Genomic DNA, 26,038 nt, shown 5'->3' with positions numbered 1-26,038 from the left:
TATTTTTCTCGGTAGAAATAATTTCGTATGAACATTAAAAAAATCACCACTTTTCATTACGGCAAAGTGACTTACGCCACTTTCAAAATAAACGGCTCAATTAGTCCCTACTCTTCCCGGATTGTCCATTTTCGCGTGCAAGCTGCGCACCAATTAGGGAGAATTTACTGCAAACGGTGGCGAGCGTAACTCGATGCTCGATGCAGTCGATCCGGGCTAAATTATCTGGCGAGGCTCGGTGAAACCGAACCGAAACGCTGCTTGCTGCTGTTCACCAATGGCATGACGGCGTCGACGCTATGTTTGTGCCATGCGTCGAGATGATTTTCAGTTTCTCCGTACCAGGTTCTCATGAAATTAAGCTGATCTTTTATCGGGCCGTGGCTGCGCCGTGGGGAACACTTCTTTCATAATTCCCGTTCCGCCGTCTCTCGGTTTTCGTGGACATCCCCCTTCCGTCGGTTCGTTCCTCCTTCTCGGTTCCATGTTCCCAGCCAGTTCGCGCGGATCGCTGATTATTATCGGCGGAGCCGCGTCGAAATGTCGCGGCCCCTCTGCGATGGGGCCGCGATGAGGCGTCGTCGTCGTCGTCGTCTCTCTGTGTGTCTTTCACGGGTTCGTCAGGAATTCGAAGGCTCGTCGGTAGACGAAAGAAGGAATGCCGGATCAGCGACCCACACGGTCGAGAAAGTATCAACCGCTCGAAAAATGCCTGGCATCCATCCCCCCGTCGCTGGCACGAGAGCATCCAAGGGGACCGGCGCGCCGCGCCGCGCCGCGGCGTGCTCGTATTGGCTTCGCGGTCAAACGGGCTTCGATTTGGGATGGCTCGAGGCTTTTTATATCAGGGGACCAGGAATAGACCGGGGTGCTCTTCGGGGGTAGTTTTCAAGCCAGGATATCGACTCCTTTTCGTTTGCATAACTTAGGCGAATCTCTCCGCGGAGAGAAAAACGTTTCGAAGCACCGCGTTTCGAGGCCAGAATTCGCATGAATTCATTTTTATAGTTGCCGATCGTCAACAATTATGAGAACGAGGTGCAAGGCTCGAATTATCGTGTCTTCTCTTCTTGAATTGTCCATTTTTGTGTGGAATTTGAGCGTCGATTAGGGAGGCTTTATTGTATTGCTGTGGTTTTTTAATGAAGGCGAACTTTGACGTAACAAATAAGACCTTTCGCGTCAATAAATTGATAAATTGGGCTGTACCTATTATTCCTTAGCATAGTTAACATGCGTTAGATACTGTGTTAAATACTAACATGCGTTATTGCGTTAAATACTGTGTCAATGAATAATATTTGAGGATAGATGATAGTGACAGTGTATGTCGATTTTTTGTCAAAAATACTACTATGATATCTAAAACTTTATTATTTTTTTATATGTCTGAAAATTCTATCTATCTATTTATCTAAAGATTTGTTTATCTAAATTTATTTATCTAACAATAACGCTAAAATGAATCGTTTATTAACAATTACCAAAATATAAACGTCTTTCGAATCAGCGTTCGCAGCTGCCATACGATCTCATAAGCTTCCGAATATCAGAAGACAATAAATGAATTAAAACTGCGATTGCTATTTGCTTGCGTGTCATAAATTATCAATATTAAACGCATAAAAAGTTAGAAGATTAATTTTTAGAAGATTACGCACTATAAAATGTTAGATTTTATTACTTTTATAAAATACCACAGTATTTGCAGCATCCGCAGGAATACCCGCACTTATCCTAGGTACGATTATTCGAGCCTCGCGGTTCGAATAATAATAATAATAATATCGTATAATAAATATAATAATCGAATAATCGTATTTCCTCTTCCCAAATTGTCCATTCTTACGTCAATTCGGGAGTCAATTTCCAAACGTCAATTAAAAAGAATCTACTGTACATTTAAAAATCATATTTCCAACATTCGCATTTACCGAACCTATGCCGTATATACTTAGTATATGGTATATAGTATAATAAGTAGCATAGTAGTATAGTATAGTAGTAGTAGTATAATGTAGCTAGTATAGTATAATAAGTGGTAGTAACAAGCAGTATAAAAATAATGAAATAGCATAAAAAATTTTTGTTGTATCCCCGCCATTAGAGGAGCTGTTCAGGTGATCTTACTTAGGTGGACCACCCTGTAGTGCGCATATTCTTGCATACAGTCAGCATATTCGCTGCAGATCGTAAGTGCATAAACATTCGCAGCCTGGTCACGTATCTATGCTCATATAGATATAGACGCGGCGCAGACACGATCGTCCAGTAAGTACAAGCTCTCGGCAACCCTTGACCCGTCGGGGTAAGAAACGAGCGAAAGTAGAGAGGCAAGCAAAGGGAAATCGACTATCGAACGGTGGCCGTATCGACGGACGTTGATGCGTGACAAAGCGGTCCGCGGTCCCGACCACGGGGAGTCGGATATGCACACGTGGGAGATATGCGCGCGACGGGGGTGGCGCGCTGGCGCGCTGTCAGCCATCATCGGCAGAGATCGATAACCGCGGATCGGTGTGCGTGTACACGTTCAGGACGGGACGGGAAACACGAAAAAAAGATCCAAGAAAAATAATGAAGGGGTTCGGGGCGGACGAGGCGGAGGGGTGGTGGGGGGTAAAAAGACATCATAAATCGCGCTGAACCGCGACAAAGCCCGCGCGAACCCCCTCGCTTCCCATATGTTCCTGGCCGTAGTGAGATGGCCGGTTGCTTAAGTGGCCGGTTCCCTCGGCCAAGGTCCCTGAGCCCCGTCTCCGCGTCTCCAGGCGTCCGTTCGTCGAAAGTCTAGCCATGAAAAAGATGCTGCGGAGGTTTTTATCGGTTCCTTTCGCGGGACGAAGCGTCGCCAGTGCCCGCCACCTTGCCAGGCGAGCATCCGCCGATGGAGGTGCATCATCCTCGACGCGGATTGGAGGGGGATATACTGGTACGGCATACAGCTCTGCAAACCTGTAAACCGGTCGGGGCGAAGCGTCCTGCGGTTAGGGGTGCATAGTTCGAACATTCGCCGTGGAAACGCTGCGCTCGCTGCTACCGCAAATATGGCCTGTCTGTTCGAGAAGCGTGCCGCGCCTGAAATTTCTGCGAGGACACCGTGTTTTTTTCTTTTTTTTTTAGGAAAAATTGGGCGGTGAGAGATTTCTGTTTGCTGTCGTTTTGCGGTTAATTATAGGAAGCCTACCGTATTGCTTTCAGAAAGTAAATGTAACATGATGTAAATAATGTAATAATATGATAACATAATAATATGACGGTATAATAGTATAATAATATAATAATATAATAATATAACAGTATAATAGTATAATAATATAATAATATAACAGTATAATAGTATAATAATATAATAATATAATAATATAACAGTATAATAGTATAATAATATAATAATATAATAATATAACAGTATAATAGTATAATAATATAATAATATAATAATATAATAATATAATAATATAACAGTATAATAGTATAATAATATAATAATATAATAATATAACAGTATAATAGTATAATAATATAATAATATAATAATATAACAGTATAATAATATAATACTATAATAATATAATAATATAATAACGTAACTTTTTTCCTAGATTTTATTTAGACTGATGTTATTTTTTTCACGAGGTTCTCCTTTAGTGTAGGAATTCAATCTTACAAGATTACACACTATAAATTCTTAGATTTTATAAAATATTGCAGTATTTGGAGCGTCCGCAGTAATACGCGCACTTTCCCTAATAGTATTTCGAATGATTCGAACGTTTAGCAGCTTAGTAGACACAGAAAAGCATCTATCATTTAATTTTATTTAAATGATAACTCGGGAGAATAAACATCGCATAAATAATGCCAGTATGCATATCGTAAAACTGCTATTAAAGCTACTAAAGCACGTACTTTATCATTGTAAAAGGTCGCATGAAATCCGAATAAATTCAACCCCAGTATCAATATAAAGAAGTACACAAGTTCTAAGATTAATATCGTCGCAACAAATGGAACAAAAATTGGCTGAAAATTTAGACGGTGCAATGGCGCTTTCTAGGTATCGTCCGTTGTCACTACAAAATAAGATGGACGTCGATCGCATGGTCGACGGTTTGAAGTGGACCAGAAAGCCAGGAATTATTGGAAACCAATATAGGAGGTTTGTCGATGGTATTATCTCTTGAACAGGGTTGCAGAATCATTAAAAGGAGTAATGGTCATCGAAGTCTTATTGTCTACGGATGGATACGACACAATGCAACAGCATATTTCAACAATACACGCTCGACTTGTCCAATAAATACTGCGATTTCTTCATCCGAAATATTAATTAGAAACAATCAACGTCTTCTACTTTGCACATCATTTCTTTACATTCGAACAAATTGCAAGTGTCTATCAGTTTGTCCTCAGTCCTTCGTTCTCGAACAAAAGAAGACAATCCTTCGAAGAAAAAAGGTCAATGAAAACAATAAAATAACGCTGCAAAGACAATTAAATTTTTCCGACATTCATCTTCTTTTACCATAAGTCGTTTTGCTGCCGAAGACCCTTTAAGCTCTTAGAGGCTAACAAGAAAAAAATACCGACTACCCCTGCGCAATTATATTCCGCGTTATTCGTCGATTGCACGGCTATTGATTGCACAGGTGTTCGCCGTTCAATCAGCGTCCACGTAAGATCAGCGGCGACAGGACAAATCTTACGGGAACTTGAAGTATCGAGAGTTCATCAGCGCGTGAGGGGTGCGTATCGGCGGTTCGATAACCAATAAATACGGGGGTTGCTCGGCGATCGGGAGTAGGAATTCCCGATTGGTTCACGGAGCGGGGCGACATACGCGAACTAGAGGTTCCAGCCGCCGCCTGCCGTTGCCGCCATTGCCGCCGTTGGGAATCGATAAATCGAACGCGACCGCTCGCACGCTCGGTGGAAACTCGACCGGAAATGGAGCAGGCTGTTAGAATTTCCAAGAAGTGGAACCGATACTTCCGATAACGCCTTATTGGTTTCCAATAGGAGGCCGGCCTAAGGCGAGAACGCGATCCCGTTCGCCCCTCGCGAGGGGTTGCTCCGTACCGAGGCCAAGTCTCTGCAGCGAAGCAACACGGTCCCGTTTAAGGGCTGCACACTTTGTATTTATTGGAAAACAAGGGCGGTTCGGTAGCAGGGTAACACGAGGCTGCAGGGGGTGATTTTCAACCCCTGCGGAGTGCGGCTTCCGTTGTTCGTTAAAACGGTGACGTCACCGCGCAGTCATCGATCGATACAGCTGGTCGTAGATCGTGTTACCTGCTAGGGGGTATATTGCCTTTCGAGCAGCTGGCTTCTCCGACACTGGTCTACGGCTTTCGAACCTCGATGGCCACCTTTTCCTGGCGGTATCGACATTTTCTCAAATGAAATTGATATTTTTTTCAAAGTAAATTTATGCTTTTGCCGGTCCTGTTCGCTTTTCTATATTTTTTATATTTTCTATATTTTCTAAATACACCCTTTTGCAAATTATGTTCATTTCGTGGGCGAAATTAAATATATAAGATATATTATTGTCTTAATAATAAATTATTAAGTAATTAAATAGGTCGCGGGGAAATTTATGTTCCTGTATCTGTATATTTATGGCTTGGAAATAAGGACATTGTAATTTAATATCTCATATATTTAACCAGTTTCACAAACATACTCGTCACAAGAGTGTATGATTCGTGACATTTTTTAAAGCAATATTTTTTATTGATGCACGTCGATTTGTTTTTATATCATTATTATATGTATTATTATATATATATTATATATAATATATATTATATTATATTATATTATTATATATATATTATTATATAATTATTATATATATTATTATATATATTATATCATTTTTATATCCAATATAATGTGATACATTTGAAACCGTGTAAATGTATAAAATCTTTATTTCTATGAATTAAACAGTTTTGGGTTTCGTAGTACAACAAAAGAGAAAAATTTATATTAAAGAAACTGCAAATATATACTTATAACATGTAGAGAGAATTATATTTCTATAAAATAAAAACCGTTATAATATTTTGGGAACAAAAATAGCAGACGAACGTGTGTCATCCTCCTTCTCAGCATTGGCGTAACCAGGACTAGTTTTGATAAATAGAGACTTCTATACCTTTTTGATTTTCCCAACAATCTATAATGTTTTCGTTTATTATATATTAATATTTTAGTTTTTATTATAAGCTGAGCGTCGATTAGGAGAAAAAATTACTGTACTCGATAATAGTAATCGAATCTAATAAATTCTCCCTAATTTTCCCCCAGCTTGCAGACAAAAATGAACAATTTTGGAAGAGGAGGTACAATTTATTCTAATTATCGACAATTGGCAATTATAAAAACGACCGACATGAGGTTCGAATAATCGCATCTTCTCTCCCCGAATTAGTCCATTTTGGTGCGCAATTTGAGCATAAATTAGGGAGAATTTGCTGTGCATAGTCGAGCGTTGCCGCGGTCTTAAAAAGCGAACGAGGCCGGCCAAGCCGGCCAAAGAGATTAAACGGCGTCAAGGAGGTGGCTTGTGCTCGTTACCACGATATTAGAGGAGCATCAACATTGTGGGAGTTTGTTCTGATCCTCCTCAATGAATTTGCTTTCGATAATGTCACCGGGAAAGTCGCCGATGCTTGACCGACCGCCTTCCACGAGAACCATGAAAGGAAGAAGAGGTCGCTGGATATAGGAACAAAGAGCCGCGCATGGAAAGAAATGGGTTAGAACAGATGAGACATGTAATTATTAGGAACGTAGGAACGCGGAGCAGCGGATCAGGCCCACCGTTCCAACCGGCAACGCAACGGGCTATGGTTATTGTTGCATGCGAATGCAGTTGATAACGGTACTGTGCTGTTGTCAAATGGTATTCGAAACATTTATGAAGAATTTTTTTCCGGAAATTAATTCCAGAAGCGTATTAGTTAATTGGGTATTTTTAATAAAACATAACAATAAAATATAGTACATTTTAATTACAATTAGTAAATTACGTCATCCAGATTTATCAAAAATGTATTCGTCGTGATCCACAATACACGGATTTAAATAATCGCAATAATTGGACAGTAATTGTTGCAATTCACTGTTCTAAGAAAGTAAATAATTATTTAGTAAATAATTATAAAGTAAATATAAATAATTATTTAGTAAATAATTATAAAGTAAATAATTATTTACTTTCTTAGAACAGTGAATTGCAACAATTACTGTCCAATTATTGCGATTATTTAAATCCGTGTATTGTGGATCACGACGAATACATTTTTGATAAATCTGGATGACGTAATTTACTAATTGTAATTAAAATCTACTATATTTTATTGTTATGTTGTATTAATTATATATTATTGTATTAATTATATATTATTATATTATTATATATTATTATATTATTATATATTATTATATTATTATATATTATTATATTATTATATATTGTTATATTATTATATATTATTATATATTATTGTATTATTGTATTATCAAATGATTTTGATATAAGAGAGTGTTAAACTAAGATAGAAACGAAAAGAAGACAAAGGAACATGTGCATGATAAAAAATAAATAAATAAATAACTACTATTTACTGTTTTACTTATATAATGTTAATATGATAATACAAACGAAAGTTCATTATTATTTTTAATGTACGATTATAAATGTTGCTACTGACAATGAGTGAAAAATTTTATTTAGTCAAATATTTTATTTAGTTTAAAATTTTCATTAGTCATTTCCATTAGTTTTACCCTAATCTAAAGTCTCAAAGAAAATTATCAATACAGTATAAATTATGTAAATTATATAAATTATGCAAATTATATAAATACTGTAAATAAACAGTTTTAATTAATCCGAAGAATGTGCCGTATCCATCAAATACGTGACAAGAAGCGCCCATTACGCAACATTGATCTCTGATTACCAATTTTTCTCTGATACCAATTTTTAGTTCTTAATCTCTCCAAACAATTTTTCGAACGTGCCAGATAAATCGTTCGATGAATTTCGCACGATATCGAATCGAACGACGCGCGTCCGAAGCGTCGCTCGCATCGCGTCCTTCTCTTATCAGTTTCGCGGCGAACAACTATTTCCGTTCCGCGGCGATATACACCGCTTCGCGTTTATGTTTCTCGCGAATAACGTCACTGATTGCAAAATGAGCATTTGTAATAATTTTACATTGTAAACATATTAAACGACACCCTGTCGCGGCGGAACGGTCCCGCACTCGGAACAAATTATGCGAACGCGGGCAGGAACGGGGACACGTTGCACAATAATATCGCTAGTTGCACGCGCGCTGTTATATAAATTCAGCGAATTTTGCAACGTGAATGTAACAAAATCGTTGTAAACCAAGTAAAGTTTGCAATTACACAGGAAAACAGAAGGTACAGCGATGTATTACCGATAAACGCGGCGGCGTTACATTTGTAAAGTTCACCTACTACTCGCCGCGTGTTAACCTGATACGCGACGCGACATTTTGTATTCGAAAAAAAGCTCGTTTATCGAACACGCGGCCGCGCGTTCGACGTTTCGTTTCCCCCGCGTCCCCTTCCCGCTCGTTAATTAATTGAAACGTCCTCTCGATCCGGTATCGATGAACATAAACCGCCTGTTTTAATGGCTTCCGCGCGGCACTGTGCGCGCCGCCCGAGAAACGGGGCATCTCAAATTTTACGATCGTTTCATCGAAATCACCGCGATCACTGTAATTACACGGTAATAAGAGATGCGATAATTATAGCTGGACCGCTGATTTTATGCACGATGGAAAGAATGAAAGGATTCGAAAGTGGCATCTTTAATCGATTGAAACGATTCAAGGAAGAGCGATTTTACAGTTTTTATTTCTTGGAATTAGGTGTGGACACGATGTTTATTTTTTTTATGAAAATTCGCGGTCTAATTGTTATTACTATTAGTCAATGTGACGTGCTCTGCGTTGTAGAATATTACAGTTTGTGGATCACAGAGAGAAACGATTACAGAATAGCAGGATTTTATTCGAGTAACAAAATTTGTCAACGAAATAAATAATATAACTTAATGTGATCATGTTTAATAATGTTCGAACTTGCGCTGCGCAACGCAAAATCGTGTATTTACGTTCGATAATCGTAAAATAACCTTGCGGCTCGTTTTCATAGTCACCGATTGTCGACAACTATAAAAAAGAGCCGAGAGGTTCAAATAATCGTGTCTCCTCTTCCCTAATTGTCCAGTTTTGTATCCAAGCTGAGCGTCAGTTAGGGAGAATTTACTGTACACGGTGAGCTTGGAAACACCGGCAGGGTCTAGCACTCAGATGTATAAAATTGTTAAATAATAACTGTTAAATTGACGTATAAAATTACTCGTTTAATATCGACTAAACGGGAAAACGTTTCAAACGAATATTCCACGATATACCAACAGCGTTAAATGATGCAATAATTCGATTTTTACTATTCTCCTTTTCGTATCGCGATCTGGAAAAATTGTTCTCAATTTTTACTGATTTTTAACTGATTGTCAGCGACAATAAAAACAAGTCGCGAGGCTCGAATAATCAAATTGTCCCCTCCTTTCCAAACTGTTCATTTTCGTACACAATCTGAGCATCGGTTAGAGAGAATTTACTGTACTTTCGCAGCTGTTACGTGGTTGTCAATGGAAATTGAATTAAACGCATATTTAAATCCCAAAAGAATCCGCTAAAAAACTGAAGCAAACAAAAGGCTTCCGAACCCGATTGATCGCAGCGACGTGTTTGCAACGGCGCACTCATTAAATGGTTGTTTCTCAGTATAAATATAATCGTGGTATGTAAATCACGATAATCATTGCATAAAATTATCAACAGTATATCCACGATGGTGAAAGGTACGAGTCGGAAATGTGAAAGTGCCTTTCCAAAGACATTGCACATTATCGTCGCCGAGGTGCACGTGCGACCGCGAAGTATGTAGTACGTAGCATGTAGGTATTTGTACTACGTGCTAAGGTGCCCCATTCATCTTCCCTGGGCCGTTGTCAATGACCATTTTTTGTTTACAGATATTGGATAAGTGACAGTGCCAGCTAGCAGGGAGGTATGACGCGCAGGAACTGCGTGCGTCGCCGCGACGAAGGACTGATACTACTTGTTGTGGATATTAATTAGGGTGGAACAATAGAGAACGAGATTTTTTACCAGGAACGTATCAGGCCAAGGAGGTCGAGGTGTGGGAGTAGCGTTAGCACCCGACGCGGCGCCGGCAAAATCGAACAGCCTTGCTCTCTGTGCCTTTGCTTCCTGTACGCCAGAACACGCTCGAACGGCGGATCTTTTTCTTTTTCGCGTGAACGCGACCGATCGCTCGGGATCTTTCGTAATTTTATTCAATAATTTCGGTTAAGGTACTATTTATGGTAGCAATGTAGAGTGGAGCTAGAAAGTCGGTCCCATTTTTCGCATAAGCCCCACAAAAACGCAACCGATCGTTCGTAATTTTATTCAATAATTTCGGTTAAGGTACTATTTATGGTAGCAATGTAGAGTGGAGCTAGAAAGTCGGTCCCATTTTTGGCATAAGCCCCACAAAAACGCAACCGATCGTTCGTAATTTTATTCAATAATTTCGGTCAACGTACTATTTATGGTAACAACGTAGAGTCGAGCTAGGAAGTCGGTCCTATTTTTCGCATAAGCCCCATAAAAATGCAACCGATCGCTCGGGATCGTTCGTAATTTTATTCAATAATTTCGGTTAAGGTACTATTTATGGTAGCAATGTAGAGTGGAGCTAGAAAGTCGGTCCCATTTTTCGCATAAGCCCCACAAAAACGCAACCGATCGTTCGTAATTTTATTCAATAATTTCGGTCAACGTACTATTTATGGTAACAACGTAGAGTCGAGCTAGGAAGTCGGTCCTATTTTTCGCATAAGCCCCACAAAAATGCAACCGATCGCTCGGGATCGTTCGTAATTTTATTCAATAATTTCGGTCAACGTACTATTTATGGTAGCAATGTAGAGTGGAGCTAGAAAGACGGTTCCATTTTTCGCATAAGCCTTACAAAAACGCAACCGATCGTTCGGGATCGTTCGTAATTTTATTCAATAATTTCGTTCAACGTACTGTTTATGGTAGCAATGTAGAGTGGAGCTAGAAAGTCGGTCCCATTTTTCACATGAGCCCCACAATGACAGTACAATTAAAGTATTCGCGGACTTTGAAGATGGTAAATAACTCTTTTAGAACTGTACTAAAATTTTGACTTGAATTTTTTCAAATTTCGGAGGGATCTGTTCACTGTACAATAACTAAAAATACTTTTCTTCAATTTTTCCTATTAGTTGAAACGATAAAAAGAAGAGAGAGAATAAAGCTCTGAAATTTCGATGTTATTGTCTCAGCTTATAACGAAAATTTAAAAAACGCCTTTCACAGATCTCGGCGACTTGTATATGCATGCTGGAAATTTCGGAGGGATCTGTTCACTGTACAATAACTAAAAATACTTTTCTTCAATTTTCCTATTAGTTGAAACGATAAAAAGAAAAGAGCGAGAATAAAGAAGCTCTGAAATTGCAACATTATTGTCTCAGCTTATAACGAAAATTTCAAAAATGCGTTTTGCAGATCTCGGCGACTTGTATATGCATGCTGGAAATTTCGTCGAAATCGGTTCATCTTGATACGAATTGTGGATAATTAAAGATCGCGAAGTTAAAGATGCTCGAGGGATAATGCCCCCAATTAGTTGAACGGCCGGGTTCTGACACCTCGAAACAACAAAAGCGAGTTTTGAATCTGGTAAAAACGTGTTATATTTCCTTATTCTACTTTATACAAAGGCGGCGGACGCAAGTCATTTACGACTGTGTCAAAATTACTCAATTTTCTTAAAATTAATTTCTCAATTCTTCTTTTCTCAGTTACCGTAAAATCGCGGCGATATCGCGAGAGGTCGTGGTCGGGACTCAGGAGGCCCAAGGGAGCCTAATGCTGATCCCTGGACAATGCTGATCCTGGACAAGCCTACACGAGCCTACACTGAATCCTGGGCGAGGCCATAGTATAATAGTCAGACATTGAAAGTAGCGGTCGTCGTAGCGAACATTATTAGCGACAGCGAAGTACAACGTTGGTTTTAGGGCCAGCCTGCACTGCACGCGGAAGGTGGATATTTCCTCAACAGGAAATATAAAAGGAATCGGTCGAGTTGTTCGCTGAACCCAGTAGAGAATATCTCTGGTTCCGGGCAAGCCTACACTACAACCGAAAGGAAGGCTTACTTATCCCACTTTTTAGCCTTTTGGAACACCTCGCTTTTCGAACTAGCTTAGGTTGGGCTTGGGAGAAGTACAGGAAATTACAAGGAAGGAGGGCAGATAGTAGGTTAAAAAGTCTAAGAGGTTTAGAGAATTTTTATAATTGCTTGCCTTCATTCTTTAGAGAATTTTTTACACTGCACCCGGAAGGAAGGCTTACTTATCCACTTTTTAACCTTTTGGAACTAGCTTAGATTGGGCTTGGGAGAAGTATAAGAAATAAAAAGGAAAGGCAGGTAGTAGGTTAAAAAGTATAAGGTTTAGAGAATTTTTAAAATTGCTTGCCTTCATTCTTTAGAGAATTTTTTACACTGCACCCGGAAGGAAGGTTTACTACTTATCCACTTTTTAGCCTTTTGGAACATCTCGCTTTTCGAACTAGCTTAGGTTGGGCTTGGGAGAAGTACAGGAAATTACAAGGAAGGGCAGGTAGTAGGGTTAAAAAGTATAAGGTTTAGAGAATTTTTATAATTGCTTGCTTTAATTCTTTAGAGAATTTTTTACACTGCACCCGGAAGGAAGGCTTACTTATCCACTTTTTAACCTTTTGGAACACCTCGCTTTTGGAACTAGCTTAGATTGGGCTTGGGAGAAATATAGAAAATAACAAGAAAGGGCACAAGTAGTAGGTAGTACATGGTTTAGAGAATTTTTAGAATTGCTTGCCTTCATCCTTTAGAAAATTTTTTACACTGCCCCCGGAAGGAAGGCTTACTTATCCACTTTTTAGCCTTTTGGAACATCTCGCTTTTCGAACTAGCTTAGGTTGGGCTTGGGAGAAGTACAGGAAATTACAAGGAAGGGTAGGTAGTAGGGTTAAAAAGTAAAAGGTTTAGAGAATTTTTATAATTGCTTGCTTTAATTCTTTAGAGAATTTTTTACACTGCACCCGGAAGGAAGACTTACTACTTATCCACTTTTTAATCTTTTGGAACATCTCGCTTTTCGAACTAACTTAGGTTGGGCTTGGGAGAAGTACAGGAAATAACAAAAGGAAAAGACAGGTGTGCTAGTTAAAAAGTCTAAGGTTTAGAGAATTTTTAGAATTGCTTGCCTTCATTCGCTTGCGACCCTAGACGATGCTTTCAACTCGTTGCTCCTTTCGACTTTTTAGCGTCGACTTTTAGCATCCCTTCCCACTTTATATTCCCCGATTACGCAGCTTCGGCAGCGAGAAACCGAAGCGAGCACCGTAGCCACCTTACGGTCGCGTCGCGAGACGAACCGCGCCCAATTTCTCTCGCGAGAGACGCGGTTCTCTCGCATCCGCCACGGCGCCGTGATTCTTCGCTGCTGCATCGCGTCGCACAATGGTCCGTTTCCATACAGAAAGCGGCAAAAAGAACACATAACAACTGAAATTATATATTCAAGCCTTACTTTGTCATTTTATATTACTAGTACATATATTTAGGTTTTTGTTCGGATAGAATAATGAAGAGAAAATGCAGTGATTTAATTGTTTATAAAAAAGAATTCAATTGTCTTCTTTTTTCAATTTCAATTGTTATTTTTTAATTGTATATAAAAAAAGAATTCAAGTCGTTTTGGTACAGCCTTATATACTTTTTCATTTTATATCACTAGTACATATATTTAGGTTTTTGTTCGGATAGAATAACGAAGAGAAAATGCAGTGATTTAATTGTTTATAAAAAAGAATTCAATTGTCTTCTTTTTTCAATTTCAATTGTTATTTTTTAATTGTATATAAAGAAAGAATTCAAGTCGTTTGGTACAGTTTTGAGAAAGTTATTGCATTTCAAAGGGTGTACGAATACTTTTTTTATTATATTATTGCTATATGTATATTTCCTGCCATGTATATATATTCCATTGTAACATAAATGTTATTAATTTGTGGCGTTGTACAGTTCATGTTACATAGTTTTAGCACCGTTTACATACGTGAGGAGGAGGGTAAAAACCGGCCTTTAGGCCGTCCTGACCATACATATGCAGAACATTCCTAGCGTAGTAGCCTAACTGCCTGCCCTCTCCACCCTCTCATATACCTAACCGCAACCAACTTCGTACGTAGACAGTGCTAAAACTGAGTAATTTGAACTGTAGGGGACAACAGAGAAATAAGCAATTAATGTTGCAAGCAGAAAACATATGCACATTATATATGAAATGTATTTTTGTGAATGTCTAGAAAATTGATGTATGTATGTATATAGGAAAAAGTTGCTCAGAATGATGACTTTTGCAATGTATTTCAAGATCATTGAAATCGGTGTTGAGAATTATATCTATAATATCTATAATATCTAGATCAAAATATTAATTGGAATTAATATTATATTATATTAATATTAAATATACTAATTATTTTAAATAATTACTTATGATACACTGTACAAATAACATTAGTATTAATATTAATTGAATTTAGTTTTAATTTTAATAAAATGTATCTCGCTCTGTTCTGTAAATTGTTAACAACGGAGAAGCGACAATTAAACTAATCGTGATAGAAACCGTATTGCAAGGGGTTAATATGTCCAAAATAAATTTAATCTGGAGGTACTGTCTCATAACAATTAAAGTATCGCGATTACTGTTTTTAATATTTTTCGTTCGCGAAATGTTCGCGGTTCTAATTATCGTACATCGACGACCGTCGAACTATCATTGACAAAGAATGTTTAACAACGGTATGCATAACGTGATTGAAAGAAAGTTTACGTGATATTCCATGGCATTGTGAAGGACATGGAGGAACGAAGGGCTTGAGAGGCAATGCGTGGCCTTACCAAGGAATCAGCCCCCATAGGGAGTGTTCAAAGGGTCCGACCACTTTCCATGTGTTCATATATAAATACACATATTCAGAAGACACGCGTACGCACACGTTGTTACGTACAGCGTCGATTGAAAGTTTCCGCGAAACCTCCCTTCGCAAGGGAAGCAAACCTTTTAACAACATCTCTGTTGTATATTCTCAATTATTATAAATTATAAATTATTCATGCGTATATCTTAACGTTAATGTTAAGGTTAAATCTGTCCTTGATAGAATCTAAAATTAGCTGTTAACCAGCTAACTATTTTTTGACGAGTATACTCGTCGCAAGAAAAAATATTGAAATTTTTGCACGACGAATATATTCGCGTATACTTTGATATTTATATATTATATTAATAAATTATATATTTTATATAATAAAATAAATATATTTATATTTATATTTATATTTTATATAATATATATTTTGTATAATGTTAATATACAATATTAAATAATTTAATTAATATTAATATTAATATACAATATTAAATTATTTATTTAATATCAATATTAATATACAAAATACGAAGAAAATCGAACTTATACGGTATAATTTCCGTACTTTCCAAACATATTGCAACAACTAACCGATTATACGTTCGTCAATTAAAAGCACTATTAAAAATTCAGTCCACGATAATATTTTAAAGCCCACGATTCCATTATATACATTTTCGTAGATCTGAAGTGGTTGTCAATATTTAATTCGACCAACAATTCGACATGCAGATAATAATAGTAATATTTATTTTATAATATATATAATAATACAATATACATAATAATATTACATTATTATATTATTATTTTATTATATAACATATATTTTTCACAGCTTACAAAACATCGCTGCATTGGACCGATCTCTACATTCCCCTCTTTCAGTTTAATGAATTCTTACAAAATAACAATATCACGTTTCCACGATATTTATCAACGCGTTCGATGCCACAAATCTGTTTCTCATTATTTCGTTCCCTGTACAAAATACAATCCAGTGTCCATCGATTCCTGCGTCCATCGACGTTAAAATCTGCAACTTTTTTCCCCATCGGATTCTCGCTAAAACTGTTCCGCAGACTTTTAGTCGGCACTGTACGTACACTGTACAGTCGCACGCGGCTACACCATAACTTTGCAACGGTTTACAGACTGGTTAGGCTCACGCACTGCTGTGCGAGCGTGAGTTATCGGGGAAGCATGATCTCTGCTCCGCTCCTTTGGCTCCTTCCTCGTTTGCTCCTTTTTGGGGCCGAGGCCAAAGCCTGACTGCGGTCCAACTGTGCAAGGGACGCATAAACAACGAGCATGGCTATGGATACGTTCCTGCAACATCCCCGTTCACAGGATTCAGGTTCTTCGCTCGGCAATCTTTTTCTATTGGAAAAATCGCAGACCATACTTGAGATTGATTAACGGAAACAGCTGTTGCGAACACAATGGTGGACGAATCCGCGATTCAATTTAGCGACAGAATCGAGTACAGTGGCGTACAGTTACTTCTTTTTCTTTTTCTTTTTTTTATGTATGTGAAAACGAACAATTGATTACGCTGGGACGAAGACGTTGGAATGTAACTTTGGTCGATTCGCTGTAATTAATTACTGGTCGTGTCTGAATTAAACGTGTCATTATTAATATAGGATAATGTAATTATTTGAAAGTTTATGTAACAACCCTCTGTGAACGAGTTTTTCAGTGTAAATTTATTTACACTTACTGATTTGTGAATTATACGTATAGTAATAATATAATATACTAATAATATAGTATAATAATATACGTAATATACGAAAAGTAATAATATCACTATTAATAGTTATAGTACTAATAGTAATATACTAATAATATAATAATATAATAATAATATACGTAATATACGAATAGTAATAATATTACTATTAGTAGTAATAGTACTAATAGTAATAATATTACTATTAATAGTAATAGTACTAATAGTAATAATATTACTATCAATAGTAATAGTACTAATAGTAATAATATTACTATCAATAGTAATAGTACTAATAGTAATAGTACTAATAGTAATAATATTACTATTAATAGTAATAGTACTAATAGTAATAGTACTAATAGTAATAATATTACTATTAATAGTAATAATATTACTATTAATAGTAATAGTACTAATAGTAATAATATTACTATTAATAGTAATAGTACTAATAGTAATAATATTACTATTAATAGTAATAATATTACTATTAATAGTAATAGTACTAATAGTAATAGTACTAATAGTAATAGTACTAATAATAATAATATTTCTATTAATAGTAATAGTACTAATAGTAACAAAATATTACTATACGTATATTACTATAATATTACTGTACGACAACATTCTGTTTCTTTTACCGGTTCACTGAACCAATATTATTACTACTCAGTATTATTATCAGTATTGCAAACCAACTGTTGCAATACTCTGGAATTAAAACAAGGAATTGCAAAATGGGATTCACTTAAATTCTATTAAAATATAAGATGCAGTCGATTCTCTCTAATTGACGCTCAGATTGTCCACAAAAATGTGTCCCACAATTTGCGAAGGGTAGCATAGTTGTTGGTATAGTTAATGATATAGTTGTTGACAAACGGAAACAATAAAAACGAGCCTCGCGTCTCGAATAATCGTATCTCCTCTCTCCAAGTTGTCCACTTTTGTTCACAAGCTGGGGGAAAATTGGAGAGACTTTGCTGCAATTCCCAGAATGATAAAAACTTACGAAGACGGGAGAACAGAATGAGAAAAGGAGGACGTGTCCTTCGAAAAGAGATCGAGGATGGCTAGCGATGACTCATTGGACAAACAGACATTGGATAGTCTAGGAATGTCCTCTCTAGTCGCGACCGAGCGCACAGTGCTGCAGGAATTCGCATTCTGCGACCGAACGCTTATTTTGGCATTGTTTCAATGCTTCAAGTTATAATATAATGGGTCATTGAAATCGTGTCAACACCAGCTAGATTATTATCATGTAAAAAACATGGATTAACGATATTTATTGTATGTGTTTATGAAAGAATTTTCGTTTGCAAGTTTTTATATTCTAATTTACAGATAAGCGAATACTGACCAACTTGCGTAGCAAACATTTTTTTTGGTCAGAGCGTAGAGAAAACTTTTCCCGGGTATTTTATAAAATATAAAATACATAAATATGAAATACACGAGGAAATCACAAATCGCGAATAACTGATATAATGCCAGTGAGAAATGCCATACTAAAATTCTGATCTGATGGTATAAAATTGAACGGTTGAAATAATGTAATAAGATAATATTTGGATAAATTATTTTTATTTTAAGATACAGTTTATCTTTTTATATTTCTTATCTAATATTTAAGTAAAGCAAATAAAAATATTAATGAATCCACATTTTCTGGCAGTAAACTGTTGCAGTTTTCTTTCACTATATTTCCAATTATAGAGAATAATATAGCTGTAATGTTTAAATATACCTTTGCCAAATTTGATTGCTTTTTATATTTGTTGCAGTTTATCTTCCATCCGTCGGATTTAAATTACGATTTATCTGCGGTTCTAACAGATACGTTTCGAATTCTGAATTGCCATCGTTCACGTTATTTATTTAAAATAAGTTGTTTATATAAAAAATATATGTATTTTAATATCCCTTAAATATATATTGACCGAGCAGTTTTCGGTTTTCAAGTCCATATTGAAATCTCGATGCTTCAAATCCCTTTAAAATTACGAGCTTCCAAGCAAAAGTAATATTTCGTCTTTTCTTCAGCCAATACAAATGATTACAGACGAAAGCTTCGTTTGCAACGAAGCTGTAAATTTTTAGGCAAAGCCACAATTTGTGCCGATTTGTTAAAAGAAGATTCAGCGACAAAATTGGTTCCTCTATCTCCAAGCAATAACGCGTAAACAGCAACAAGTAAAATATTTCATTACTGGATAATTTGCTGATCGAATTGTACTTACATTGCGATGTGAGGGTGAATGCGCGTTACGCACATTACGTCACCTGAATTACACACGCGCTATTAGGATTGTAGGACGCAGGTCGTTCCTACTCTGGAACCGTAACGCGCTCCCGTAAGGAGTGCAAGCGAGCTTAGAGTTGAACGGAGCTCGGGCCTCGAGACGAGACACGTGCACGTAATGCTTGTCATAATGGGTGGTGAATTCTGAATCGTTGAACAAAGAAAAAACATGCGGGGCAACAGGAGAACACGAAGCGAAAGGTGTTACAAGATAAACTTGCGTGGGTGTGTGTAGGTGTGTGTGTGTGTGTGTGTACGCCGGCGTGTCGTTTATTGTGACCTTTTCTGACCCAACTGGGTCAAAAGGAGTTGAAAGCCCCTACCACCCTAGCGTGACAGTATCGGGGATGTCGCACGAACCGCTCTCGTTGGGCTGATACAGTGCCGGACCAAAAGATAGCAGACTTTCAAACGAACGTAATTTTTTTACTTATTTAAAAATTTACAACCAGGATTTCTTTGTTTCTATAGAAATTTGCAAAATACCACTATAAGCATGCGCAAGTGAAATATTGGGTTGGCAACTAATTATTATTTATATACTATATATTTATAGTATATATTATAGTTTATAGTATATTTATAGTTTATATATATTATATATTGTATACTATATTATGTATTTATTATTATACTATTGTAGAATTGCAGTCGAAAGAATTTTATGAGAAAAATAAAGAATTTTTATGGAGATACAGCGGGACAGAATGATAGCACATTTAATTAAAAATCATGGATAATAATAAATCAAGGAATATATTATACATAATATAATATAATATATTGCTATAATATATTATATATAATATAATATAATATATTGCTATAAATATAATATAATATATTGCTTAATATCTTGTGACTTCTTTTTTACATTTATTAACAGTCATCGTTATCTTGGGCAAAGATTTATAGAGTAATGTTTATATATTTAAAAAATATATATTAATTAAATATTTCCATTATAGAAAGAATTAATACCTAAGCACCTAAGTATTCATAAAAGTCAAACAGACATTGGCAAGTTCGCGAATCTTTTCCCTAATGATGGAACAGACACTGCAAAGCCCACGAATTTATCTTGAATTTGAACTATTATTTCAAATAACACGTTATCTCGTTTCATAATTATTCCCCCGCCTCTGATTACTTTTGAAGTAAAACATTATTATACAAGATGTATATTTGAAATAGCGTGCTACTTTATTTTATAATTATTTGAAACAGTTATTTCGCATAATAGTGAAATCCTTCTTCGAAATTAAATGGTTGAACCACATCAGCTTCGAGTCTGGTCTATACCGACATCCTCGTTGCAATTTCTGCAAGATAAAAGGACCGTACGGACTATGATAAATGATCGTCCGATAATAAGAAACATTTCTCTAAAGAATAACGCTCCTCCTCCATCTTCCGCGCGAGTGGAACGATTACTTTCTTTCGCGACAATATTAGATCGACCCAGGCGACAATCTCTTAAGGATGAACGTTTCGTGGAAAAAGTTTTGCGCGAAGCAAACTGCTGCGAAGATTCATTGAAATACCATCTTTTCGTCGTTGTATCTTTATAAAGGGAGAAAGAGTTTTCCTTAAAGCGTGTTAAAGCGTATTCAGCAAATTTCTTAGCGCCAGAGAATCGAAAGAAAATTTATATTTGTCTCCATTAGAGTTACGAATTAAATTTTTAGCGAACGAAATTTTAATTTTTTAGCGAATAAAATTTCGTATAAACGAAGGCGATTTGTATTGCAAAACTCGGGGATTTTAATAAGGGTTTAAAGGTTTTTAATAACGATCGAATTAAAAATTTGAGGGAAATTTTAATTGAAGGGAAATTGACTGGGATACTGGGCCCCAAGTATGTCGAATTATCACAGGAGAATCTGTTTTCTTCGATGCGTAAAATTTGAAAGAAACAGGTCGTTCAGGCCACCCAAAGCACGTCTCGAGGGTGCCAAAAAAATATTTTTGAAACCAACAATATAAATTTGCTTCCATGGCCACTGCAATAAAATCAAAGCCTCGACGATAACCGGGCACGCTGTGCATAGCTCCTTCTAAGATACTGGCCAGTCACGACCGCCTCTTTGCAATTACGGACCGGCAAGGGCTCTCGGCTCTTTCTCGGTATCCCTCGGTCGGACAGCGTTACGCTGAAGGGACGCTTGACCGCATCCGAACAATGGCGCTGAGAACATAGATCGGGGGAAGAACCAGGATCGCAGAATCTAGAGGGGACGCACGATTCAGCTGAGCAAGACTATTGCTTCGCTATCGTTTTCGCCAAAAATGCGCCAAGCTAGTCGAAAGAGAATTAATAATTTTTGTAAAAACGACATCTTGAGTGTATGAAATCGTTACATGCGAGAAAACGTTGTAATGGTGAAGAAAATTGAAGCTATATTTTTCCTTTTCGAAAGCGAATGAAGATCGTGTGCAGAATATTTTATATAATGCAATGCAATTCTATATAAATATTATATTCTATATAATTTACTATATATTATATTCTATGTAATTTACTATATATTATTTTCTATATAATTGTATATTATATTCTATATAATTTATTATATATTATTTTTTATATAATTGTATATTATATTCTATATAATTTACTATATATTATTTTCTATATAATTGCATATTATATTCTATATAATTTACTATATATTATTTTCTATGTAATTGTATATTATATTCTATATAATTTACTATATATTATATTCTGTATAATTTTATATTATATTCTATATAATTTATTATATTATATATTATTCTATATATTATATTGTATAATATTACATAAATATTCTATTCTATATAATTTATATTATATTCTTTTTATATTATATTTTATATAATTTACTATATATTATATTCTGCATAATTTTATATTATATTCTATATAATTTATTACATTATATATTATTCTATATATTATATTGTATAATATTACATAAATATTCTTTCAACAGATGCCACCAATAATATTCTCTCGGTCGCAGAATATCTCAGGGTAAACGCAATTATAAGCTCACTTTCCAATTTCTAATTATTCGCCGAAATCCCGCGAAACAAAAGTCGACCACCTACTGTTAAATAATTCTTATCCGATGGACTGGTAATCTCACATCAATGTGGCCTGATACGTCGGTGTCGAGACATCGAATAGAGCGCAATTAAATAGGCGCGTTCACCGCGTTTTGCTTTGCAAACGCGAGAGAGCATTAGAGGGAGGATTAGAAACGGGGCGGCGGTTGTTCGGGCAACCGACAAGCTGGTTTTACCGGCAGTTGTTAGTAAATCATGGTTTAGAATCAACCGGGAAACAGAGCCGACGTGGAGGTTGTTGGAGGAGCTAAACGAGCTTAGGATAGCACCGCGAAGAACGCCTAAATGCTATATACCTGAATATTCTGCCGGCGCTATCGCGTGACAGTGTGGTAGACACGTTGCGATAAATATAAACACGCCGCGAATTGTGCGAGCTGTCACTTCGCACTCGTTGCCGCGTCGATGATTTCGTCACGCGTCGTTTGTAGTACATGGCGCCGACATAGTTCGCTAGTATCGATTAGGATTGTTAACCGGATCGAAACGTTGTTTCGTTTTCTCTTTGAACGCGACCCGGGCATATTTTATTATTGTGAGAGAATAATATAATGAGAATAATATTAATATATTGTATTGATATATATTATATATTAATATAATATATAATTATATATATATATTAATGTAGTATATTAATATAATATAATATATATATAATATATCAATACAATATATTAATATATATATATATATATATATTATTCTCATTATATTATTCTATTATTCTTTATATAATTTATAATTATAATGCAATATATAATTATATTTGGATGGAATATAATATTATATAATATTATATAATATTATATTCCATCCAAATATAATTATATATTGCATTATAATTATAATATATATTATATATTATTGTAGTATATTAATATAATATAGTATACTATTATATATAATATATAATTTATAATTATATTACAATATATATATATATATGTATTAATGTAGTATATTAATATAATTATATATAATACTATACTACTATAATATATTAATATACTATAGTATACTATAAAATATACTATATAATATAATATATTATATTAATTATTACTATTTCTACCAATATCGATCACTGCCTGCGATCATAGAAGAAACACCGAACAGCAGCCGAAGTTTGTCGGGGTCACCGATAACGCGAGATGATTAGCGACGAATAATACTGACGTTCGATAACGAGCCAAGCCAAAACCCAAGCGATCTCTGCGTTGGACATGACACGCATGTTATTCAGAACGGAAAGCATTTATTTCTTTAACGCAGCAATGATGAAAATAACGTGGAAGAGCATCATCAATTCTAATTAATGCAAATACAATCGTAGATTTGATAAATGTGAAGGTAATCAATATAACGTGTGTAAGTATTTTAAATAAAGTAAGGGTATAATTTAATATATTAAAATAAAGCGTGGAACGTAGTTAAAAAACGATTAAAAAAAAATGTACACGATTTGGAGGCGCCGGGTATCGATCCCGGTACCTCTCGCATGCTAAGCGAGCGCTCTACCATCTGAGCTACGCCCCCTGGTGATTTCAGTGAAATATTTGCAGCTTACAAGGTATCGAGCTCATCTCGTTAATCTCGAAATCATACACAAAAAAATAAAATTCCTTGGATGAATCCATTATTGGAAAAATATCTGAATTATAATTATTACTGTAAGTTGTAATTATTCAATCTTTTTTTTTACACAAAAGAGCAATTGTTAAATATACTGTATTATCAGGAAATTACGTGAAAAATCGTTGTCGTTTAAACAATAATTGCTGCTTGAAATGTGCTCGTTCACGAATTAAAAGCTTTTTAGTTTAAGTAAGCGTTCGGAAAATGTTGAACATTTGAATCGAAATGTGCCAATTACTGGATAAATTTTCTCTTGATAAATAAAGTTATTATTATTACTATTCCTACTACTGTTATTATTATTACTATTCCTACTACTGTTATTACTATTACTATTCCTACTACTGTTATTATTATTACTATTTCTACTACTGTTATTATTATTATTGTTATTATTATTATTACTATTATTATTATTATTATTATTATTATTATCATTATTATTATTGTTAAATATTTACAAATTAAATCGAAAATTTGAATGCTAATTATCTTCGCGATATAAATTTACTGAGACGCCCACAGCGCACATTGTTTGTCCATATTTGAACGGTTCATTCATTCCTATCTCTCTACCCATTTCGTTTGCTTTCTCATTTGATCACGTGGCGCCACCAAGATCACAGGATCACAGGAAAGCAAAGGAGTATGCACACCGCGGTCGACGTGTGTGTGCGTGCGTCCGTAAATACATACGTCGCGCGGCGACTGCATATTTATGCCCTCGACTGTATTTATTTGCACTCATGTAATCTTATCACGTACCGCTTCAAAACGTTTCCAATTTATAAATGGTAGATCGTAAAAACACGAAATTATTACCACTTCTTTATCGTGTTCAGTATATGAAGCAACGATTTTTGTTTTTGTTCGGAGCTTTCGACTTCATTAAAAGTAATACGAACTTTTTCGACATCGATTCATTTAATATTCTTTATCATTGTTCACAATGCTTTGTAACTGCAAGTACAAATTGTTGAGTTCATAATATTTCTGAAATAATTCAATATTAATATTACTCGACATTTTTATATAATATTATTATTATTATTATTTTAATATGATATTATTAATTAATATTGTAATTAATAATTTTTAATATAATAAATATAAATAAATATAAAATATATAAAATATATTAGATATAAATAAATATAAATAATTAATTTAATATAATATTATTAATATTATTACTTTTATATAATATTACTCGAAATTGCTGAACACAGGGAGAAGTGACAAAGGGAAATAATTTCAATTGAAATAACATTTCAATTCTACCAATTTCTTCAGATGCATTGACTAAATTAAGAAGACAATAAACTATAGTCACACGTGCCTTGTACACGTCTGTCCATCCCCATAAAATAAATTCGCCAATACCAGTTGCAACAAACAAAAACACATGCCACAAACAAATCCTAAAATCGTGTAAAATAAAGACATAAAACGACATCGATCCTAAATAAACAATAACTATTAAAATGACAAACATATCGTTAAACAATAGAGGTATAAAATTAGTAATATCCAAGAATCTTGTGGCCCCTTATTATTTCGTGTACGACCGAGTGCCCATAAAAATCCTTCATCCACTGCAATCAATTTATTAGAATAGCGTGTGAAAATCAAAACGCTGTTCCATATTTGGCAAATTTCCTCTATTAACGTAGGATTGGTCGATCATCGGTTAACAGGGGATTCAAGTCATCATTTACACGACCGAATCAAAAGGGCATAAATCATGCTAAAAATCGCGATCCAAGCTTATAATGGGGGGGATAACGGCGCGCCGAAGGGAGCTTATCGGCCGGATTGCAAGGGATGACGTCGATGGAGGGTGGGTAATCGATCAGGGACGCAGCCTTCGACGCACCGACGCCCAATAGTTTGATTTCCACGCGGTCGCTGCACGAGACGCTAATTCGATCGGAACAACAGGATATCGTTTAGCGATAACCGTAGACGCAAACGGCCATCCGTTTATCGGATTTCGAAATAGTGCGCCGAAAAGGGAAAGCCGTTCGAGGGTGAAAGTGTGACCGAGAGAATGTGAGATCCTGCGAACCTCTGTCGCCATATGAC

General features: G+C 35.6%; 1 protein-coding gene and 1 non-coding gene across 3 annotated transcripts in view; both read right to left on the bottom strand.

Moving 5' to 3' along the window:
* Nucleotides 1-26,038, bottom strand: part of LOC117223885 (xaa-Pro aminopeptidase 1) — a 75,575-nt gene that overhangs the window by 34,417 nt on the left and 15,120 nt on the right. The window lies entirely within an intron of this gene.
* On the bottom strand, nt 23,782-23,854 carry TRNAA-AGC (transfer RNA alanine (anticodon AGC)). Its single transcript has one exon. It is a non-coding gene; the product is annotated as a tRNA-Ala (tRNA).

This window comes from Megalopta genalis, chromosome 6 (genome assembly GCF_051020955.1).
Source record: "Megalopta genalis isolate 19385.01 chromosome 6, iyMegGena1_principal, whole genome shotgun sequence".
Lineage (NCBI taxonomy): Eukaryota > Metazoa > Arthropoda > Insecta > Hymenoptera > Halictidae > Megalopta > Megalopta genalis.
The sequence above is the reverse complement of the archived record's forward strand: the minus strand, read 5'-3'. Positions and strand labels throughout refer to the sequence as shown.